The following is an 8950-nucleotide window of genomic DNA, read 5'->3' as shown; positions in this document are numbered from 1 at the left end:
ACATGACCTCGGAGCGTGAGTAGGCAATTTAGACTCCTGAGCCTAACATCTTCCATGTGATCTTGGCTGAACCCATCCTGGCCTCAACTCCACCGTCCTACCCGATCTCAATAACCCTTAAGCTCCTTACCGCTAAAAATCTCTCTAACTCCTCCTTACATTTACTCACTCTCCCTGCATCCAACCAGCTCTGGGGTCGCGAGTTCCACAGAATCACAAGCCTTTGGGAGAAGTCGTTTTTCCTCAAGTCTTTATTAAATTTGCAATCTCTTATTCTGACGTTATGACCTCGCGTTTTAGAATGCCCCACTAGAGGAAGCATCAACTCCACGTCTACCTTATCCATACCTTTTGGCAGCTTATACCCCTCAATTAGATAATTGCGCATAGATTCTGAGTGAAAAACTGTTGGCCAGTCTTCCTCGGTTTGAAACTCACGGTGTCGCACAAAAACATCCGATACAACTATTACTGCGATGGCGGTAAATCGATCACTGTTCAACTGCTGAGAAGGAAGCGATGCTCACCACTATACCATTATCGCTGCATTTTCAATATTGAACACCAGGATGAATAGAACGAGGCAGATATAATCCATCAGTTCATGGGTGTAAAATGAACTAAGACGTATAGACAAGCGAGCTTGCGGGACGGGGTGGCCGAGTGGTTAAGGCGATGGACTGCTAATCCATTGTGCTCTGCACGCGTGGGTTCGAATCCCATCCTCGTCGATTTTTCATCCACCGTTTCTCGAAAGTGGGACTCATTTTTCAAAGATGGATCTGCAATCACTGATGTGACAGTCTATTCAAAGTTGTCATCCCGGATTGCATCGAGTTGGGTGAGAGGAGGGACGAATGGAGGCAAGCGTGCTTGTGGTTTAACCGCTCAATGCCACCAGTTCTTCTTCGGTTACCCACAGTACAGTCGAGGTTACCGGGTTCACTTCTCCCAGAATTCTCTTCAGCCACCTCTCCTGGATGAACCTTCTCCTTTTTGTACACTGGAGGGGTTCTTCGGCTACTTGTCTGTGAAAAGATCGCATATTAAATTTCCATGAAGTAAAGGAGTTGGACCACGTGGTTAAGGTGATGCACAATAATCCATTGCACGTGGATTCCAATCCCATCCTCGTCTCTAACGTGGTCAACTTCATGAGGATAAAATAAAAATGCTGTGATATTTAGCTTTTGTTTAAGGGCTTGGCGGGTGGTGAATAGTAGAACACCTTGCATATTGAAACCACATTCAAAAACGATGAGGAAGTTACTTAAATCACTCTCTACCATAATTGCCCATAAATTCTGAGTTGGAAAACGTTTCTTTCCCTCAGTGTGAAACTCACGAATTCGCGCAAAAGATAAGTTCATAAAATATAGGAGCAGAATTAAGCCATTAGACCTTTCGAGTCTGCCCCGCCATTCTATCATCGCTGATATGTTCCTCATCTGCTATCTACAATGTTACAGGTGAAGAGGTCGATTGCGATATCAGCCAGAGCACCTCCTCCCGAGAACACATGACCTCGGAGCCGAAGTAGGCAATTTAGCCTCCTGAGCCTAACACCTTCCATGTGATCTTGGCTGATCCCATCGTGGCCGCAACTCCACCGTCCTGCCCGCTCTCCTTATTGGTAAGGAGTTGAAACGCCTTACCAATAAAAATCTCTCTAACTTCTCCTTAAATTTACTCACTCTCACTTCATCCAACGCACTGTGGGGTTGCGAATTCCACAAGTATCACAAGCCTTTGGGAGAAGTAGTTTTTCCTCAAATCTTTGTTAAATTTGCGATCTCTTATTCTAAGATTATGACCTCGCGTTTTAGAATGCCCCACTAGAGGAAGCATCAACTCCACGTCTACCTTATCCTGACCTTTTGGCATCTTATACCCCTCAATTAGATAATTGCGCATAGATTCTGAGTGAAAAACTGTTGGCCAGTCTTCCTCGGTTTGAAATTCACGGTGTCACGCAAAAACATCCGATACAACTATTACTGCGATGGCGGTAAATCGATCACTGTTCAACTGCTGAGAAGGAAGCTATGCTCACCACTATGCCACTATCGCTGCATTTTCAATATTGAACACCAGGATGAATAGAACGAGGCATATATAATCCATCAGTTCATGGGTGCAAAATGAACGAAGACGGATAGACGTGCGAGCTTGCGGGACGGGGTGGCCGAGTGGTTAAGGCGGTGAACTGCTAATCCATTGTGCTCCGCACTTTATCCATACCTTCTGACATCTTTTCCTTCTCAATTAGATAATGGCGCATAAATTCTGAGTGAAAAACTGTTGGCCAGTGTTCCTCAGTTGGAAACTCACGATAAATTGCCCTTCGTGTCCAAAATTGCCCTCAGTGTTGGGTGGAGGTGTTCTTTCCAAGAGCCGGTGCAGACTCAATGGGCCGAATGGCCTCCTTCTGCACTGTAAATACTATGATAATCTATGATGAATCTAGGACAAAGGTTCGGCACAACATCGTCGTCCGAAGGGCCTGTTCTGTGCTGTATTTTTCTATGTTCTATGTGGCGCAAAAACATCCAATACAACTATTACTGCGATGGGCGGGAACAGATCCCCGGTCAACTGTTTGGTAAGCAGCTATGCTCAACACTGTACCGCCATCGCTCCATTTTAAGTTTTGGACACCAGGTTGAATAGAATGAGGCAGATAATTTCCATCAGTTCATGGATGCGAACCGCATTTAGACGTATTTGCGGCTGAGTGCGTGGGACGTGGTGGCCCAGTGGTTACGGCGATGGACTGCTGATCCATTGTGCTTTGTGCGCGTGGGTTCGAATCTCATCCTCGTGGAATTTTCATCCACTGGTTCTCTGAAGTGTCGCTCATTTTTCCAAGATGGATCTGCAATCACTGATTTGACAATCTATTCCAGGTTTTCAGGCCAGATTGCGTTGGGTTAGTGGAGGGAGAAACGGAGGCAGACGTGTTGGGGCTTCACCGCCGTTTGACACCAGTTCTTCTTCGGCCGAACACAGTATCGTCGATGTTTCCGTGTTGACCTCACCTATAATTAAGTTCTCCCACCTCTCCCAGGTGGAATTGTGCATTGGAGGGGTGCCTCGGTTCCTTGTATGTGAGAAGATCAAATATTAAAGTTCCATGAAGTGAAGGAGTTGTACCACGAGGTTAAGGGATACACAATAACTTGGTGCTCTGCGCTCGTGGGTCCGCATCCCATCATCTTCTGTAACGTGTCTGTTGCGTCTCTGTTTGGTCTATTTCATGAGGGTGAAGTAAAAATGCTGTGATTTTTAACTTTTCTTTAAGGGCTGGAGGTGGTGAATACTCGAACACTTGCCATATTCAAACCACATTAAAAAATGACGAGGAATTGACTTTATTCACTCCCCGCCCTAATAGCGCATAAATTCTGTGTTGGAAACTATTTCTTTCCCTCAGTTTGAAAGGCATGAAGTCGCGCCAAAAAGATAAGTTCATCAGGTATAGAAGCAAAATTAAGCCAGTCGACCCATCGAATCTGCCCGCCATTCCATCATGGCTGAAAAGTTCCTCAGCTGCTATTTAGGATATTACAGACCAAGAGATCGATTATGATACCAGCCAGAACACCCAGTCCCAAGGATCCATGACCTCGGAGCGGGAGTAGGCAATTTAGCCTCCTGAGTCTAACACCTTCCATGTGATCTTAGCTGATCCCATCGTGGCCTCAACTCTACCGTCCTGCACGCTCTCCATAAACCTTCAACTCCTTACCAATAAAAATCTCTCTAACTCCTCCTTACATTTACTCACTCTCCCTGCATCCAACGCACTGTGGGGTTGCGAATTCCACAGAATCACAAGCATTTAGGACACGTAGTTTTTCCTCAAATCGGTTTTAAATTTGCGATCTCTTATTCTAAGATCATGACCTCTGACTTTAGAATGCCCCACAAGAGGAAGCATCAACTCCACGTCTACTTTATCCGTACCTTCTGACATCTTATGCATCTCAATTAGATAATGGCGCATAAATTCCGAATGAAAAACTGTCTGCCAGTACTCCTCAGTTTGAAACTCACGATGTCGTGAAAAACATCCAATACAACTATTACTGCCATAGCTGGGAATCGAACCCAGATAAACTGTTTGGAAGGCAGCTGCGCTTATCACTGTACCACCATCGCTCCATTTCAAAATTTGGATACCAGGTTGAATAGAAAGAGGCAGATAATTTCCATCAGTTCATGGATGCGAACCGAATTTAAACGTATAAGCGGATGTGTGCCTGTAATGTGGTGGCCGAATGGTGAAGGCGAAGGACTGCTGGTCTATTGTGCTTTGAAAACATGGGTTCGAATCCCATCCTCGTTGAATTTTCATCTAGTGTTTCTCGGAAGTGGGGCTAATTTTTCCATGATGGATCTGCAATAACTGATGTGTCAATCTATTCCAATTTTTCAGGCCTTTTGCATCGAGTTGGGTTAGTGGAGGGAGGAACGAAGACAGACGTGTTGGTGCTTAACCGCCCGTTGACACCTGTTCGTCTTCGGCCGAACACAGGAAAGTCGATGTTTCCGTGTTGACCTCTCCTATAATTAAGTTCTGCCACCTCTCCCAGATGAAATTCCTTCTATTTGTACATTGGAGGGGTTCCATGTCTGTGCGAAGATCAAATATTAAAGATCCATGAAGTGAAGGAGTTGTACCACGTGGTTAAGGGGATGCACCGTAACCCTTGGTGCTCTGCGCTCGTGGGTCCGTATCCCATCATCGTCTGTAACGTGTCTGTAGCGTCTCTGTCTGGTCCACTTCATGAGGCTGAAGTAAAAATGCTGTGATTTTTAGCTTTTGTTTAAGGGCTTGGAGGTGGTGAATACTCGAACACTTTCCATATTCAAACTACATTACAAAATGACGAGGAATTGACTTTATTCACTCCCCGCCCTAATAGCGCATAAATTCTGTGTTGGAAACGATTTCTTTCCCTCAGTTTGAAAGGCATGAAGTCGCGCCAAAAAGATAAGTTCATCAGGTATAGAATCAAAATTAAGCCAGTCAACCCAACGAATCTGCCCGTCATTCCATCATGGCTGAAAGGTTCCTCAGCTGCTACTTAGAATGTTACAGACCAAGAGATCGTTTATGATATCAGCCAGAACACCTTCTCCCAAGAATACATGACCTCGGAGCGGGAGTAGGCAATTTAGCCTCCTGAGTCTAACACCTTCCATGTGATCTTAGCAAATCCCATCGAGGCCTCAACTCCACCGTCCTGCACGCTCTCCCTAAACCTTCAACTCCTTACCAATAAAAATCTCTCTAACTCCTCCTTACAATTACTCACTCTCCCTGCATCCAACGCATTGTGGGGTTGCGAATTCCACAGAATCACAAGCATTTGGGACACTCAGTTTTTCCTCAAATCGGTTTTAAATTTGCGATCTCTTATACTCAGATCATGACCTCTGGTTTTAGAATGGCCCACAAGAGGAAGCATCAACGCCACGTCTCCTTTATCCATATCTTCCGACATCTTATACATCTCAATTAAATAATGGCGCATAAATTCTGAGTGAAAAGCTGTTGGCCAGTCTTCCTCAGTTTGAAACTAATGATGTGGCGCAAGAACATCCAATACAACTATTACTGCGATGGCTGGGAATCGAACCCGACTCAACTGCTTTTGGTCAGCACAGTTCAGATATTTTACTTTCGTGATGAATGGTTGTTCTGTGAAGGTGATGTGATTTCTTCTGTGATGTTGTTCTGATGGGAAAGTGGGGAGTGACTGGAATCACCTTCATAGAAGGAAGTTCGGGGCGGCAGTTTCACCTCTCTGGGAACATTGATCAACCTGTTACTGATTTCATCAAACTTTGCCTCAAGTCCGACCCCGAAGCGAGTCAATCACGAGCAGAGTGGCGCCGTGGGATCATGCTAGGCCCATAGCCCGGAGGTCGATGGATCAATACCATCTTCTGCTATTTATATTCTCACTCACACCAAACGGAAACAAGTGGCAATTCGTCAGCAGCACATCTGCCTTTTTTCTTTATTAGTATTAAAGTTTTGCTTTCAGTCTGATCCGCTCTTTGACACCTGTTCTTCAGCTACCTTCAGTACAGTCGAGGTGACTCAGTTGACTTTTCCCGGAACACTCTTCTGCCGCCTCTACTTGCTGAAAGTTCTCCTGTTTGGACACTGGAGGGGTTCTTCGGCTCCTTGTCTGTGAAAGCAGCACCGGAAGTAGCTGCGGGGAGAGATTCCAGTCGCCAGAATGCAACTCTCCAATTGGATACTTCACGTCGCTCAGATCTCAGACTCTCAATAACTTCGTGTGAGGAACAGGTAGAGCGGGAATTCAGTCCTTGTGATTAGAGCAAACTGATGAATGCAGCAATGAGAAGCTGCTTAACCCCAGCGGCTTGGACAAGGATGGCACTCAGATACAGGACTCAGGCTGGGGTTCAAAAGTAGGAAAAGCGTATCTTGTTTGAAATGAAATGACGATGAAGACAGAATTTAAGTCTATTCATGCACGGATCTTCATTTCGACGGCAACGCGCCAGGAAGTGTTTGATAAGGTTCCCCACGGTAGGCTATTGCAGAAAATACGGAGGCTGAGGATTGAGGGTGATTTAGAGATGTGGATCAGAAATTAGCTAGCTGAAAGAAGCCAGATGGTGGTGGTTGATGGGAAATGTTCAGAATGGAGTTCAGTGAGAAGTGGCGTACCACAAGGATCTGTTCTGGGGCCGTTGCTGTTTGTCATTTTTATAAATGACCTAGAGGAGGGCGCAGAAGGGTGGGTGAGTAAATTTGCAGACGACACTAAAGTCGGTGGTGTTGTCGACAGTGCGGAAGGATGTTGCAGGTTACAGATGGACACAGATAAGCTGCAGAGCTGGGCTGAGCGGTGGCAAATGGAGTTTAATGTAGAGAAGTGTGAGGTGATTCACTATGGAAGGAATAACAGGAATGCGGAATATTTGGCTGATGGTAAAATTCTTGGAAGTGTGGATGAGCAGCGGGATCTAGGTGTCCATGTACATAGATCCCTGAAAGTGGCCACCCAGGTTGATAGGGTTGTGAAGAAGGCCTATGGAGTGTTGGCCTTTATTGGTAGAGGGATTGAGTTCCGGAGTCATGAGGTCATGTTGCAGCTGTACAAAACTCTGGTACGGCCGCATTTGGAGTATTGCGTACAGTTCTGGTCACCTCATTATAGGAAGGACGTGGAAGCTTTGGAACGGGTGCAGAGGAGATTTACCAGGATGTTGCCTGGTATGGAGGGAAAATCTTATGAGGACAGGCTGATGGACTTGAGGTTGTTTTCGTTAGAGAGAAGAAGGTTAAGAGGAGGCTTAATAGAGGCATACAAAATGATCAGGGGGTTAGATAGGGTGGACTGTGAGAGCCTTCTCCCGCGGATGGGAATGGCTAGCACGAGGGGACATAGCCTTAAACTGAGGGGTAATAGATATAGGACAGAGGTCAGAGGTAGGTTCTTTACGCAAAGAGTGGTGAGGCCGTGGAATGCCCTACCCGCAACAGTAGTGAACTCACCAACATTGAGGGCATTTAAAAGTTTATTGGATAAGCATATGGATAATAATGGCATAGTGTAGGTTAGATGGCTTTTGTTTTTTGACTTCCCATGTCGGTGCAATATCGTGGGCCGAAGGGCCTGTACTGCACTGTATCGTTCTATGTTCTATGAAGGCCGAGCGTTATAAGGCTCTGCATTCAGGTCGCAGTCTCTTCTGGAGGCTTGGGTCCGAATCCTACTCCCGATATTGACTTTTCCCCCCGCATGTAAAATTTCTCCAGCTAGATTTTCAACCTGAGGAAGATCCAATATCTCCCATTCAATGGATAAGCGTCGGTCGCAGGACAGGAGATTCCTGCTTAAATACGCACAGCAAGACGCCACTGGCAAAAGCCCAGTTAATTACTCGATAATCTGCTTCAGTGACTCTAGTTGAGGAAATAACATTGATTCCAGGGCTCCGAGTAAAATTGGTTTTCAAAAGTCGTGCTGGTTGGATTGTTCACATCCGTCCGAGAGAGGAAGATGGGAACTCGGTTTATTTCCTTATTGCCCCCTGTGAGGGATTACTGGATATCGTTATATATCTATGTTGCCCCTCTGTGGCGTTCTCCTGGATAACGTTTCCAGTCCAGCTTTGACAAAGCGTCACCTGGACTCGAAGCGTTAGCTCATTTGTCACCCGACAGATGCTGTCAGACCGGCAGAGATTTTAAAACGTTTTCTCCGTGGTTCCATATTTGTGAGCATTACAATGTTGTAATGTGTCATTTTGTCTCATTCATTCCTGGGACAAATGACGTGATGAGACTGCAAGAAACATTCTGACGGGTATTTGGTGCACAGCAAACAGGAGCGTGCGTTATGTTTACTTTTGGTGTTAGGGAGAATGTAAATTGCAGAAAATTGCCTCGATTCCTCGACCTCGGGGTAATGACCCAGCACGCTTCCGCTGCGGCACTCTGCTCCTTAAACCAGGAGCTACAACATTACTGCCCTGCGGTAGCCACTCAACTATTCACTTCCTCATTTAGTCTTTCAACAGGAACACACGTTTGAGCAAACTGTTTCTGGTCAGCATAGGTCAGATAATTAACTTTCGTGCGCAATGGTTGTTCTGTGAAGGTGATGTGATTTCTTCTGTGACGTTGTTCTGACGGGAAAGTGGGTAGTGTCTGGAATCACCGTCATAGAATGAATTTCGGGCGGCAGTTTCACCTCTCCGGGAACATGGATCACGCTGTCACTGATTTCTTCAAACTTTGCCTCAAGTCCGACCCCGAAAGAACACAACCACGAGCAGAGTGGCGCAGCGGAAGCGTGCTGTGCCCATAATCTCATGGATCGAAACCATCATCTGCCATTTATATTCTCTCTCACATCAAACGGAAACAAGTCATTGTTTGCCAGCAGCATATCTGCCT

At 45.8% G+C, this 8950-nt stretch overlaps 1 non-coding gene across 1 annotated transcript; it reads left to right on the top strand.

Annotated features, from left to right (window-relative positions):
- Nucleotides 1-649: 649 nt before the first annotated feature.
- trnas-gcu (transfer RNA serine (anticodon GCU)) lies at nucleotides 650-731 on the top strand. Its single transcript has one exon. It is a non-coding gene; the product is annotated as a tRNA-Ser (tRNA).
- Nucleotides 732-8950: the final 8219 nt, after the last annotated feature.

This window comes from Scyliorhinus torazame, chromosome 24 (genome assembly GCF_047496885.1).
Source record: "Scyliorhinus torazame isolate Kashiwa2021f chromosome 24, sScyTor2.1, whole genome shotgun sequence".
Taxonomy (NCBI): Eukaryota; Metazoa; Chordata; class Chondrichthyes; order Carcharhiniformes; family Scyliorhinidae; genus Scyliorhinus; species Scyliorhinus torazame.
The sequence above is the reverse complement of the archived record's forward strand: the minus strand, read 5'-3'. Positions and strand labels throughout refer to the sequence as shown.